This window comes from Idiotropiscis lumnitzeri, chromosome 2 (assembly GCF_059441095.1).
Source record: "Idiotropiscis lumnitzeri isolate Australia: NSW breed Sydney's pygmy pipehorse chromosome 2, RoL_Ilum_1.0, whole genome shotgun sequence".
Lineage (NCBI taxonomy): Eukaryota > Metazoa > Chordata > Actinopteri > Syngnathiformes > Syngnathidae > Idiotropiscis > Idiotropiscis lumnitzeri.
In genome coordinates, this window is record NC_142392.1 from 35,499,261 (window position 1) to 35,514,846 (window position 15,586).

The following is a 15,586-nucleotide window of genomic DNA, read 5'->3' on the forward strand; positions in this document are numbered from 1 at the left end:
CCAGTGAACGTTCTCCCTATCAAGACTGAAGATGAAAACAAGGATGAGAGTGACGACAACAAAGGGGCGGAGCCTACAAGCAGCAGCTCAAGTCATCACGTGATAACAGAAGGTGATGAAGACCACTGGGGGCCATCACAAGTACATAATAAGGACACATTATCAGACGCTCATGACGATGATGATGATGATGATGATGGGCAAGCCAAAGGTGAAAGGGCATGTCACACTGACTCATTCACTTCAAAGCTGTCTTTAAAAGGGCACGGAAAAACTCACAGTGGTGAAAAACCTTTTTCTTGCTCGGTTTGTGGCAAAAGCTTCTCTCGAAAGTTTCATTTAACAATCCACACAAGAACACACAGTGGAGAAACATCTTTTACCTGCTCAGTATGTGGCAAAAGCTTCTATCAAAAGTTTGATTTAACAATCCACACAAGAATGCACAGTGGAGAAAAACCTTTTTCTTGCTCAGTTTGCGGCAAAAGCTTCTCTCGGAAGTCTCATTTAGTAAGGCACACAGGAACGCACAGTGGAGAAAAACCTTTTTCTTGCTCAGTTTGTGGCAAAAGCTTCTCTCGGAAGTCTCATTTAGTAAGGCACACAAGAACGCACAGTGGAGAAAAACCTTTTTCTTGCTCAGTTTGTGGAAAATGCTTCTCTCAAAAGTCAAGTTTAACAGAACACACAAGAACACACAGTGGAGAAAAACCTTTTTCTTGCTCAGTTTGTGGAAAATGCTTCTCACAAAAGTCAAGTTTAACAAGCCACACAAGAAAGCACACTGGAGAAAACCCTTTTCCCTGCTCAGTTTGTGGTAGACGCTTCTCTGTAAAGTCAAATTTAACTTGTCACACAAGAACACACACTGGAGAAAACCCTTTTTCTTGCTCAGTATGTGGCAAAAGCTTCTCTCATAAGGCAAGTTTCACAAAACACACAAGAACACACACTGGTGAAAAACCTTTTTTCTGCTCAATTTGTGGCAAGAGTTTCTCTCAAAAGTCGCATTTACGACGCCACACAAGAGCACACAGTGGAGACAAGCCATTCAGTTGCAGCGTTTGTGCAAAAAAATTCTTTTCTAAAAAGGGTGCTGCGAGACACAATTGTGCTGGTGACAAAAGCAGCGATCCTTGAAGCTTAAAAAAAGACAACAAAAAAATGAAGGAACTGACTCTTTGTGGTAAGATGTAAATTTAGATTTTGAATAAAATCTGAAAAATTTTATTTTGCAAAGCTCTTTTATTGGCACTAAGCCAATGGGGTCAGAGCCAGAATTATCAATGTGTTTGTGTGATGATTTTTTTGTGTGTTTACATCAAACATGTAAATAAAATTAATTGCCTTTGCATGGAACAACATTTGTGAACATTATGCTTTTCAGTTTTCTTTTTAAACGTACTTAATGGGAAAGGTGTGAGAAGAAACGGTGCTTATGAAATCGGTGCCTTCCACAATCATCAATAAAATCACTTGTTCCACTTGCTCAACTGGCCTTCATTACGCTGTGTGAAAAGGTGAAAAACTGATCTAGAAGTTGAACGATAAAAAGAGCCAGAAGGAGAAACGCGAATAGTCTCAGTTTCTCTCAAAGGTTTTGGTATGTCAGGAGTTGGCAACTTGATGGCGACTGGAGTCAGCGCTGGTTTTCTCACTGTGTTTGGCTGGTTCGTATATGTATGGTCCATTGAACAAAATTCAAACTCTTCAAATATCCCCTCAGATATATTTAATATTTCGCTTTCTGAATAAATTTCTGACGAGCTAAAATCACTTTCTAGGTTGAGCTCTATTAAGTGTGTGGGGTTTGTTGCTAAACAGAATCTCACTTCGGAAAAACTATAATTTTGTCAAATATACTAAATACTTTTTTCATGCTATATTATATTTTTTATACTTTGGATTAGTTATATAATTAAATAGGGAAATATTAAAATTGGAAACCACATACAGACTTAATTCAATTAAGAAGAAATATCGAAACATTTTATAAATATTGAACTCATTGAGAAGAGTCCCAGTATTGAAATAAATATTGAAATATAAAAAATACTTATGTATTAAATTAATTCAATAACCCGACCCCGGATGAGCGGCAGAAAATGGCTGGATGGATGGAATAATTTAAATTGCATACATATTCAAATGAACAAATATGTTAAGAAATATTCAAGAGTGAAATGAAAAAGTTTAAATTAATATTGATATAATGTTGCATATTATAATAATTGAATAAATATTGTAGTATTACATCAGCAAGCTTAAATATACATTGAAATACATTTTTAAAAAATTCATGTTTTTTTTAAATGGCCTAATATAGATATGGGAAGTAACTCTCTTTATGAAACTATGAAGGGACTGGAGCTCACAGAAGTGACCAGTCTTGGTTCTGAAGTTCCGATGTAACCAGATACTGCCCTGAGAGAAAATAGGCCTGAGCATTGTTTATGGTGGGGGCAATTCTCTCGCCAGGTCAGTGACCTTCCAGGGTATGGAAGTAATTTAAGGTGCCTTCAGTGAAGTCCTACTTTGTTCTACTAGAATGAAACCCCATCAAAATACCATCATTTATGACACCACGGCTGGACAAATAATATCCAGAAACACACTTACGCACCACTGAGTGAGTGTTGGACGATATAGCTTCTCTTGAAAGGTCCGACTTGAAAATGTCCTTGCAAGTGTATCTGCAATTAAATCCACACTTTTCCCTCCTTCGGCCATTGTGGTTAAAAAAAAGCAAGAATATATTTTAGATTTTCGAACGGCCGCCAATTACGACTTTCGAGTGTGTTGATTCGGCATTGCGCTGCCCCCTCACGAGTGAGTATCCAATCACAAAACGCGTTCATCACCCTCAGCATAAGGCCAGCGAGAAGGCTCACTGTAACCAACTCGTGATCTGATTGGCTATCGCAACCGTCTAACAAGGCTGTGAAATTGAAAACCTACAACAATCAGCCAATCAAAACAAAGGGATGTTGTAGGCTAAAAGTGACAGCAAAGGGAAGACAACACAAATTAACGTTCAAAATTGTGCCAAGTGGACTGGAGTCAATCCTTGGAGACTAGGCGTCTGAAGAGCTTGGACTGGTAAAAAGAATTTACCAAATCAACAGCAAGGATGTCAATAAGAACAACAAAGTGTTGAAGAGTGAAGGTAGTAAGAGTATAGTGAACAAATACTTTTCTGTCTTCAAAGGACAAGGGACGCTACCTTACACTTACAAAATACAGCTCAAGGAAGATGCTGAACCTGTAGTACATGCCCCGAGAAGAGTTCCAGCCCCTCTCAAAGAGAGATTAAAAAAGGAACTGAGCAGAATGACACCGATCGGAGTCATAGAGAAAGTGGAAGAACCCACCGACTGGGTAAATTCCGTCACGTGTGTTAAAAAGAGGAACTTCCCAGAGTTACGTGTTTGCCTCGACCCCAAAGATCTGAATAAAAACATTAAAAGAGAACATTATCAGATTCCCAAGCGTGAAGAAATCCTGAGTGACATGGCAGGTGCTAAATTCTTCAGCAAATTAGAAGCATCGCATGGATTTTGGCAGCTGAAGCTGGACACTGAAAGCAGCAGGTACACCACCTTCAACACACCATTTGGGCGTTTCTGTTTTCTGAGACTGCCATTTGGCATAAAGTCTGCGCCTGAGATCTTTCACAGAGCTATGGAGTCAATCATAGAAGGTCTGGAAGGAACCCGTGTGTACATTGATGATTTGGTTGTCTGGGGAAACACGGAACAAGAACACAATGAAAGACTTGAGGAACTGCTACAAAGAGTTAAAATGAATGGACTTAAACTAAAACGAGAGAAATGTCTGTTTGGAGTTACAGAATTGACATTCTTGGGAGACAAGCTCACGGCAGATGGAGTGGTGCCAGGCAGAACCAAAGTGCAAGCAATACTGGACATGCCATTTCCAACTGAGAAAAAGTGACTTCTGCGAGCAATGGGGATGATAAACTTCCTGGGCAAGTTCATTCCAAACCTCTCTTCAAGAACAAAGTCCCTAAGTTTGCTGCTGCATCACAACATAGTCTTTGAGTGGACAACAAAACATGACGAAGAATGGCAAGATCTAAAGAGAACTGTGACAGCTGAGCCAGTCCTTGCCTCCTTTGATCCATCAAAACCAACCAAAATTTCCACGGATGCGTCGAAAGATGGGCTAGGTGCCGTACTGCTGCAAAAGGCGAGAGACACATGGCAACCTGTAGCCTATGCATCCAGGTCAATGTCAGAGACTGAAAAACGCTCTGCTCAGATCGAAAAGGAGTCACTGGGTTTAGTGTTTGGATTTGGCAAATTTCACACGTATGTTTATGGACTGCCCACGTTCATAGCAGAGACTGATCATAAGCCACTGATTTCAATTAGGAAGAAAAATCTCAATGACATGACGCCCAGAATTCAACGCATGATGATGACATTGCAGCGCTATGATTTTGAGCTAATATACACGCCTGAAAAATACATTGTGCTTGCTGATGCGTTATCCCGAGTGCCGCACCCTAACAGTGACATCAAGGACTGCGTTACGGCGGAGGAGGCTGAGGCTCACATCATCACTTCAAGCCCTTTATACCCACAGGCAAATGGCCAGGCTGAGAAGGGAGTGCAAATCATCAAGAGACTGCTAAGGAAGGCCAAGGATGATGCATCTGATCCTTACCTTGCCCTATTGAGTTACAGAGCTGCACCTCTGTAGTGTGGAGCTTCTTCGCCTGCTGACCTACTCATGTGCCGTAAGCTTCGCACCACGCTTCCACAAATACCACAAGGACATGACAACAACATTTGGTTTGAAAATAAGAGAATGCTCAAACTCAAACAGAAAATTGCATATGACAGAGCTACAAAACATCTGGAACCTCTTTCTGAGAAAGACACTGTAAGGATCGATGGACCTAATTGTTGGGACAGAAAAGTGACTGTCCTTATCGAAGCCGGACCGAGATCTTACATTGTGGAAACAAAGGATGGACAAAGAGTGAGGAGGAACAGGAGGAGTTTGCTGAAGGTTCCCGAGGACTGTGAGAAATCTTCTGATGCGGCTGAGGCTGCAAAGCAGGTGGATACATCGAAGGAGCACAGACCTCAACCACCAGCAACTTCTGGGATGACTGAACCTCTTCGAAGATCAACAAGAGTTAGACGACAACCGGACAGGCTGATTGAAAATGTTTAATGTTGTGTTATTGTTGCTAAAATTGTTGTAGAGCTGCTTGTTGTCAGAAAAAAATGGGTAGATATTGAAAAGAAGTGAAAATAATTGCGAACAAAACAAAATTATTATAATAATAATTATAAAATAAAAAAGCTTTATTAAAAAAAAGGCATAGGCATTGATTAACGTTTGAAAGGGAGATGTAATGATAGCCGTTATATCATTAGTCACTAGTTGGCAGTATTGCCTGATGTGTGTGTGGTCACCAGACGAACTCGTGTGTCTGCACATAGACGAGAATGCAAGTCAATAAATAAAGAGACACAAGCTTGCAGCATCACGTTGCCTGCTTGACTTCTTAAGATAGAAGACGGAACATTACAGTAACCATTAAAAAAAAACATATAGTAACCATAAAATTGTTTTTTAAAAAAACGTATCGTAAACATACTAAAGCTGTTGCTTTATGTTATTTACAAAGAATTTTTGTTTAAAATCCCCTTGGCTCTTCTTTTTGTCTTTTCTATATTATGTCCGTATTAATAACTGTGTTTGGTTTGCAAATGTCAATAAAGTTATCCAAAAACTATGAGTAAATATTTATCATCTCATCAATATTTGCAAAACAGAGTACCGAGTTTCGAGATCCTCACAATAATAGTTCTCAAAATTATATTTCTTATCAATTTAGCTTAGTTTATGGATATTTTATTGACAATCTAACATCAATATACAAAGACAGAAAAAAATTGGTGGTGGTGGGGCGCGAATCTTTTTCTTCTTGGAAGGGGCGGGCGTGAAATAATTGAGAGGCACTGCTAGTATATGCAGACATCATATTCATACAATCTTGCAGCCCGAGTGAACCACAGCATTGTTGCTTCGTTCGGTAGGAGAAACGTAAACGTCCCACTGCTGTTGCAGCAGCGGCTTCTCGAGGCATCGGCGGAAGTGACGTAGGAGCCGACTCGCCAATGTGGCGTTAATTTAGTTTTTTTTTTTTATCAACCGATTTAAAATATTATATAAAATATATATTGAAATAGAACAGCCAGGGGTAAAAACAAACACAGAGGCAAAGAAATATATTTGAAAAATACGTGCTTAAAGCATGACGTCATTAGCAAGCGCGCAGCTTCCGAAGGACCTCGACCACATCCACCGACCCATCCACACCGGAACAAAAACAGTCCACCGCTAAATTCTTCTCATTTAGTGTGGAACTGACTGTAATTTTCTCATAGGATGTCCAGTGCTACTCTAAAGTACCACGACATAATTCATTAAGTCTTTGTGTGCCGATAACCTCATCTTCGCGCGTTGATGCTTTTCGGCGTAGTTAGCTTAGCTTGTTAGCTAGCTAGCCGCTAACGAAAAGAGGCACATGACTCATCGCCAAGCAGAGATCAAGGGCGGATTTTTTGGAATTATCATTTGAAAATGTGTGAAAGAACAACACCCAAGAACAAAGAGGAACTTTGTGGAATAAAAGAAGAGAACGAGCAACATCTTCAACTTCTGGGCGAAGGTTGCGAGCAGCCTCGTGTTGTGCTACACAAAGCAGGTTTGTACACGTTTTACTCTCATTTGCTTTGTAAAGAACGACTTTCTATCGTTCGGAATATGCGTCACAACATTAATTTGTTTGTGGAAATGCGTTCAAGGTTATTGCCGTTTTATTTTTAAATATTGCCTTTTACTTGCAGGTCTGCTGAACATTTGTTGATGCCAAATGAAATCAGTGCAGGAAATAAATGCCAAAGAAAAACCATTAGTGGGGGGTAAACTCACTAAAATGTTTTTCCCAGTATCAAATTTGAACTGATTATTTAACATTTTACATTTTCTGGTTTTTATATCTTGTTGAAGCAATTCCTTACGGAAAGAATTCTGCCTGACTCTAAACAATGTGCACACTGCGGCGAAAACATCAATGGCAGTTGATCAATTTTAGTGAATAAAACACAAAATATTAAGTTTTTAAAAAAAATATGTACGTATCGGTCTTTTTTTATTTATGAGCCTTGTACTGTCTTGGTCGGGTGAGAGTCAAAGAACCTCGGGTGGCCCTGCACTGTTTTGTGCACGTTTGCATAGTTTCACCCCATCCAAACATTTAAAATACATTTCATGCATCCATCCAGGGTTGCAAGGATCTCATCAGTGAACAAGCGCATGCTGCAAGGAATGCATCTGCATCTTTGGCTTACTATGGGCTTAAAAAGGGAGTACGCCACAACCCCCTTTTCTACCAACAAGCCCAGGAACATTTAGTTCCTGGTCATAAAGTTCCTGTGGCCCAGGTGGTTTGCATCTCCCCCGCAACTCAGAGTTCCTGGTAATTTATGCAAATGACAATGTTGTGTTACTTTGTTACTCATTACTGACACCCTATGGCTGTTAAGCATCATTGCAGTTCCAAAATAATTCAGTGAACTCTTAAAATATTATGGTGTCATAGTTGAATTTGAATACATATTCCAGAAACGTCTGTGACTATGTCAGGAATGAAATCGGGCATCAGCCACAACATGCTTCCTTTTTAAATGCTCGTTTATCACAGCTGTGCTGCTAAAGGGAGGTTTACATCGTAGGACGTAATTTTGTGAAATGTCCCCATGGTCCGGTCCAAATCGGGGTCGCACGCATTGCTCCGTATGCGGCAGGCACAAGTCAAGGTAGCACGGTAGAAAATAAGACAAAGTCGCCGCCTGAGGTTTGACTTGACCAAACCAAATGTGTGTTTGTCTTTCTGTGTCCTACAGATGTCAGTGAAAACGATCTCCGTTCTGTGAAAGATGAGCCAGACTTGACTCACATCAAAAAGGAGGAGGAGGAGGAGCAGATCAACAAGTCACCACTGAACGTTGTCCCTATAAAGACTGAAGTTGAAAACAAGGATGAGAGTGAGGACAACAGAGGGGCGGAGCCTACAAACAGCAGTTCAAGTCATCACGTGACAACAGAAGGTGATGAAGACCACTGGGGGCCATCACAAGCACATAATGAGGACACATTATCAGACACTCATGACAATGATGATGATGATGGGCAAGCTAAAGGTGAAAGGGCATGTCACACTGACTCATTAACTTCAAAGCTGTCTTTAAAAGGGCACACAAGAACACACAGTGGAGAAAAAACATTTTCATGCTCATTTTGTCGCAAAAGCTTCTCTCGAAAGTCACAATTAACAAGGCACGCAAGAACACACAGCGAAGAGAAGCCTTTTTCCTGCTCAGTTTGTGGCAAAAGCTTTTTTTTAAAGTCATATTTAATAAAACACACAACAATACACAGTGGAGGAAAACATTTTTCCTGCTCAGTTTGCGGAAAAAGTTTCTCTCAAAAGTCACATTTAACAGAACACACAAGAACACACAGTGGAGAAAAGCCTTTTTCTTGTTCAATTTGTGGCAAGAGTTTCTCTCAAAAGTCGCATTTAACAATCCACACAAGAACACACAATGGAGAAAAACCCTTTTCCTGTTCAGTTTGTGGAAAATGCTTCTCTCATAAGGCAAATTTAACAAGCCACACAAGAACACACAGTGGAGAAAAGCCTTATTCTTGCTCAATTTGTGGCAAGAGTTTCTCTCAAAAGTCGCATTTAACAATCCACACAAGAACACACAGTGGAGAAAAACCCTTTTCCTGCTCAGTTTGTGGAAAATGCTTCTCGAAAAAGTTTAATTTAATAAAACACACAACAACACATAGTGGAGAAAAACCCCTTTCCTGCTCAGTTTGTGGCAAGAGTTTCTCTCGAAAGTCACATTTAACAATCCACACTGGTTTTCTCGCTGTGTTTGGCTTGCTCGTATATGTATGGTCCATTGAACAAAACTCAAACTCTTCAAATGTCCCCTCACATACATTTAATATTACGCTTTCTGAATAAATTTCTGACTGGCTAAATACACTTTCTAGGTTGAGCTCTATCAAGCGTTTGGGGTTTGTTGTTAAGCAGAATCTCACTTCGGAAAAACTTAAATCATTTGTCAAATATACCAAATATTTTTTTTTTATGCTATATTATATTTTTTATACATTGGATTAGTTATATAATGAAATAGGGAAATATTAAAATTGGAAACCACATACAGACTTAATTCAATTAATAACAAATATAGAAACATTTTATAAATATTGAACTCATTGAGAAGAGTCCTAATATTGAAATAAATATTGAAATATAAAAAATACTTAAGTATTAAATTAATTCAATAACCCGACCCCGGATGAGCGGCAGAAAATGGCTGGATGGATGGAATAATTTAAATTACATACATATTCAAATGAACAAATATGTTAAGAAACATTCAAGTGTGAAATAAAAAGGTTTAAATTGTTGATAATTTTACACATTAAAATAATTGAATAAATATTGTATTATTACATCAGCAAGCTTAAATATACATTGAAATAAATTTTTAAAAAGTCATGTATTTTTAAATGGCCTAATATAGATATGGGAAGTAATTCTCTTTATGAAACTATGAAGGGACTGGAGCTCACAGAAGTGACCAGTCTTGGTTCTGACTGATTGGTTCTCACTGAACAAGAAAAATGAACATTGAAACACCAAATGAGGCAGTTAGACCACAAATGTAGGCATTTTACTGTAAGGCACCAGATAACAATGAACTGGGACACTTTTTCTCAAAATCACAGTTCAGTGACAGTCAATATGTTGTATCTTGCTAAATGTTTGGTGCAAAAAGACAATATTGTGATGTCTTTAAAATGCTCAGAACCTTTACACAACTATCCAACAGTATATGGAACTCAAAATGTGTTTTGAAGTGAATGTGACAGAATATGTTTACTAATATGAGTCACAAATAGTAAAAAATGTTCATATTTTGTCTACCATTGTGTTGAGAAATTTGAATGAATAAATTTTTGTAAGGCAACCTCATTTTTTCAGTTTATTTGGTATTTAGTTTCATTGCTTAACTTTAATATATACTCTTGCCAGCTTGTCAAAACAGTGCTATTTACTGCTTTTTAAAAAAGAAATACAATTAATATTATGCAGAATTGAGTTCAGCCTTTTGGCCCGGCCCTCCACAATATTTTATGTTTCTTATGTGGGCCCCATGGAAAAAATAATTGCCCACCCCTGATCTAGGTAGACAAAAACAAACCGGTTCAACATGTCTCTCAGGATGTCATTCATGAGGGCTTGGAACACCGCAGGGGCGTTTGTGAGGCCAAAAGGCCATAATGACCCAAGGGAGTGTTGAATGCCGTTTTCCACTCATCACCCTCTTTAATCCGGACCAAATGATAGGCGTTTCTGAGATCCAGTTTGGAGAAGACCTGGGCCTCGCAGAGAGGTTCAAATGACGGATCGATGAGTGGAAACGAGGACTTATTTTTAACTGTGATATCATTTACGCCCTTGAAGTCTATACAGGGGCGGAGTGAGGAATCTTTCTTCTTCACGAAGAAGAATCCTGCCCCGAGGGGTGAGGAAGAGGGCCGAATGAGACCGGAGGCGAGGGAATCTCGAATGTACGTCTCCATGGCATCCCTCTCTGGACGGGAGATGTTGTACAGTCGGCTGGTGGGGAGGGAAGCTCCAGGGAGAAGGTCAATGGCGCAGTCGTAAGGGCGGTGAGGAGGCAAGGTGAGAGCGAGGTCCTTACTGAACACCCGGGAGAGGTCATGATAGTTGGAGGGCACCGAGGAAAGATCCGGAGGAGTCGTAGCCGGAGGGGAAGATCGGGGAGCCGGGTCAGCGGACAACAGGCACTGCGAGTGGCAAAAAACACTCCAGCTGGTAATGGAGCAGTTTCTCCAGTCGATGGAGGGGTTGTGTTTTTGGAGCCAGGGGAACCCCAGCACTAGGGGAACATGGGGTGAATTGATGAGGTACAGCTGAATGGTTTCTCTGTGGTTACCTGAGATGATGAGTGTAAATGGTATAGTTTGCTGGGAGACCAAGGAAATGAGATGTCCATCCAGGGCCACCACTCTTCGAGGGGAAGTAAGGGGTTCCCAAGAAACCCCCAACTGTTTAGCCAGGGCTTGATCTATGAAGTTGCCATCTGCTCCGGAGTCGATTAAAACAGGGATTGAGAAGGATTTGCTTTGCCATAAGATACTGGAGGGAACAGACATGCGAGGGGAAGAGATGCAATTTGGCTCACCAATGTGCTCTCCTTCATTGGCAAGCCCCGTCTTTTGGCCTAGATGGACAGGCAGCAAGATAATGTCCGGGGTTTCCACAATAAATACACAAGCGATTAGTCAAACGTCTATGGCGTTCCTGAGCGTCCAGACCAGTCCTTCCCAGTTGCATAGGCTCCTCCTGGCGAGCAGAGGGCAGAAATTGGCCGGGTGATGACGGCTCAGAATGATAGACAGGCGGAACGGCTTTTCCGTCCCCCCTCCGCGATTTTTCTGCGCTTCTCACTCTCAGCCGATTGTCAATTTTTATGGATAGTGAGACCAACTCCTCGAGGGAGGTGGGCTCGTCACGGACCGCCAGCTCATCCTTTAATCGTTCGGTCAAACCATTCACAAAAATACCTCTCAGAGCGGGCTCGTTCCATCCACACTCGTTCGCCAGGATTCGAAACTCGATGGAGTAATCCGCTACGGATTGTGTTCCCTGCCGAAGGGCTAGCAATCTGCGGGTCGCTTCGCGTCCTTTGACTGGGTGATCGAAAACCCTCCTTAGTTCCTGGCAAAAATCTGCATAAGAGGACATCACTGGCGAAGACGCCTCCCACAGCGCCGTAGCCCATTTTGCGGCTCTTCCGCGTAACAGGTTAACCATAAAGGCTATTTTGGATCGATCAGAGGGGTAGCTTAGCGGTTGTAAGTCAAAAACTAACGAAGAATTCAGGAGAAACTGACTACATGATCCTAGATCCCCGGTAAACGGCTCGGGAGTAGGAACAAAAGGTTCCTTGCTGCCAAGAGCGGGCATTGCGGAAGCAGAAGGGACCGGGGGAGTGTTTACGGGAGGATGGGTGGAGGGAGAGAGAGATAGGACCTGGGTGGAGAGGTGCGTGATCTTATGGTGTAGATTTTGGACCGATTCCATAAGCTCGTGAAACATTTTTTCGTGGCGGCCGAGCTGCCTACCTTGGATAGATAGGGCTTCTTTGAGGGGATCCGGGGTCGCTGGGTCCATTGTATTGGCCGGATTATTCTGTCACGGGTTGAGGAACCGTAATGGAGAGAGAAAAGGAACCCAAGAGCAACCTGGATATGAGATGGGATTTTATTTGTGCGGAAGCGGGTCCGGAGTTCTGCAGGGCAGGCGAGGGGGCGGTAGACGCGGCGGGAAGCAAGCGCAGGCAGCGGGTCCGGAGGGCGCAGGTCGGGCGATGAGGTGAGAGACGCGGTCTGGTCTTCTCGGGAAGGCGGTGGTGTCACGGGCTTGGGCGGGCAGGAAGAAGGCTTGAGGAAGCACATAAGAGAACGGAGTTATTACGAGCACCAAGGACAGCGCCAACAATGCCAATCTGTGTCGTGCAACTGCGGCCAAAGTACCACGGGTATAACGGGATAATCCGGCGCCTGACTCCTGGCTGCGCTGATCTTTTATGCTGTTGCTGATGAGCTGCAGGTGCACAGGGGCCGGCGCCAGAAATTGCAGGGCGTGCCTGGGCGTAGAACCAGAAAGTTGCCCAAGCCCTGCAAGACAAGTCATAGACTCCACCAAACATTAAAAGCACAGGACATCACAAAAATCGTGTCATATGACGAAAGCGATGTGCAACAACAAACTATAGGAGACCCAGAGCATGCTGTTAATGCAGTAAAAGAAGATAAATGGATTGCACCACTGCTTGTCAATGGGACACTAGTTACTTTTAAAATTGACACAGGAGCAAAAGCAAACAAAATTAATGAAAAAGACTTGAAATCACTTGAAGAGAAACCGGAAAGAGTCACAGACAAGCCCGTGAAATTGAAAACCTACAACAATCAGCCAATAAAAACAAAGGGATGTTGTAGGCTAAAAGTGACAGCAAAGGGAAGACAACACAAATTAACGTTCACAATTGTGCCAAGTGGACTGGAGTCAATCCTTGGAGACAAGACATCTGAAGAGCTTGGATTGATAAAAGGAATTTACCAAATCAACAAAGTGTTGCAGAGTGAAGGTAGTAAGAGTATAGGAAACAAATACTTTTCTGTCTTCAAAGGTAGCGTACCTTGTCCTTACAAAATACAGCTCAAGGAAGATGCTAAACCTGTAGTACATGCCCCGAGAAGAGTTCCAGCCCCTCTCAAAGATAGATTAAAAAAGGAACTGAGCAGAATGACACGGATCGGAGTCATAGAGAAAGTGGAAGAACCCTGCGACTGGGTAAATTCCATCACGTGTGTTAAAAAGAGAAACTCCCCAGAGTTACGTGTTTGCCTCGACCCTAAAGATCTGAATGAAAACATTAAAAGAGAACATTATCAGATTCCCAAGTGTAAAGAAATCCTGAGTGACATGGCAGGTGCGAAGTACTTCAAATTAGATGCATCGCATGGATTTTGGCAGCTCAAGCTGGACACCGAAAGCTGCAGGTACACCACCTTCAACACACCATTTGGGCTTTTCTGTTTTCTGAGACTGCCATTTGGCATACAGTCTGCGCCTGAGATCTTTCACAGAGCTATGGAGTCAATCATAAAAGGTCTGGAAGGAACCTGTGTGTACATTGATGATTTGGTTGTTTGGGGAAACACGGAACAAGAACACAATGAAAGACTTGAGGAACTGCTACAAAGAGTTAAAATGAATGGACTTAAACTAAAACGAGAGAAATGTCTGTTTGGAGTTCCAGAATTGACATTCTTGGGAGACAAGCTCACAGCAGATGGAGTGGTGCCAGACAGAACCAAAGTGCAAGCAATACTGGACATGCCAGCTCCAACTGAGAAAAAAGGACTTCTGCGAGCAATGGGGATGATAAACTTCCGGGGCAAGTTCATTCCAAACCTCTCTTCAAGAACAAAGTCCCTAAGTTTGCTGCTGCATCACAACGTCGCCTTTGAGTGGACAACAAAACATGACAAAGAATGGCAAGATCTAAAGAGAACTGTGACAGCTGAGCCAGTCCTTGCCTACTTTGATCCGTCAAAACCAACCAACATTTCCACTGAAGCGTCGATGGGCGATGTGCCGTACTGCTGCAAAAGGCGAGAGACACATATGCATCCAGGTCAATGTCAGAGACTGAAAAACGCTCTGCTCAGATCGAAAAGGAGTCACTGGGTCTAGTGTTTAGATGTGGCAAATTTCACACGTATGTTTATGGACTGCCCACGTTCATAGCAGAGACTGATCATAAGCCACTGATTTAAACTAGGAAGAAAAATCTCAATGACATGACGCCCAGAATTCAACGCATGATGATGACATTGCAGCGCTATGATTTTGAGCTAATATACACGCCTGGAAAATACATAGTGCTTGCTGATGCGTTATCCCGAGCGCCGCACCCTAACAGTGACATCAAGGACTGCGTTACGGCGGAGGAGGCTGAGGCTCACATCATTACTTCAAGCCCTTTATACCCACAGGCAAATGGCCAGGCTGAGAAGGGAGTGCAAATCATCAAGAGACTGCTTAGGAAGGCCAAGGATGATGCATCTGATCCTTACCTTGCCCTATTGAGTTACAGAGCTGCACCTCTGGAGTGGGGAGCTTCTTCGCTGTCTGACCTACTCATGTGCCGTAAGCTTCGCACCACGCTTCCACAAATACCACAAGGACATGACAACATCATTTGGATTGAAAATAAGAGAATGCTCAAACTCAAACAGAAAATTGCATATGACAGAGCTACAAAACATCTGGAACCTCTTTCTGAGAAAGACACTGTAAGGATCGATGGACCTAATTGTTGGGACAGAAAAGTGACTGTCCTTATCGAAGCCGGACCGAGATCTTACATTGTGGAAACAAAGGATGGACAAAGAGTGAGGAGGAACAGGAGGAGTTTGCTGAAGGTTCCCGAGGACTGTGAGAAATCTTCTGATGCGGCTGAGGCTGCAAAGCAGGTGGATACATCGAAGGAGCACAGACCTCAACCACCAGCAACTTCTGGGATGACTGAACCTCTTCGAAGATCAACAAGAGTTAGACGACAACCGGACAGGCTGATTGAAAATGTTTAATGTTGTGTTATTGTTGCTAAAATTGTTGTAGAGCTGCTTGTTGTCAGAAAAAAATGGGTAGATATTGAAAAGAAGTGAAAATAATTGCGAACAAAACAAAATTATTATAATAATAATTATAAAATAAAAAAGCTTTATTAAAAAAAAGGCATAGGCATTGATTAACGTTTGAAAGGGAGATGTAATGATAGCCGTTATATCATTAGTCACTAGTTGGCAGTATTGCCTGATGTGTGTGTGGTCACCAGACGAACTCGTGTGT

General features: G+C 41.9%; 1 long non-coding RNA gene across 2 annotated transcripts in view; it reads left to right on the plus strand.

The window, feature by feature from the left end:
- Positions 1 to 15,586, plus strand: part of LOC148342411 (uncharacterized) — a 108,792-nt gene that overhangs the window by 39,199 nt on the left and 54,007 nt on the right. The window contains exon 1 of one of the 2 annotated variants that reach the window (XR_015842220.1): positions 191 to 211. The exons of the other annotated variant lie outside the window; for it this stretch is intronic. This is a non-coding gene — a long non-coding RNA (uncharacterized LOC148342411). Of the gene's footprint in view, positions 1 to 190; positions 212 to 15,586 lie in introns of those variants that run through there. 2 annotated transcript variants of the gene reach the window in all.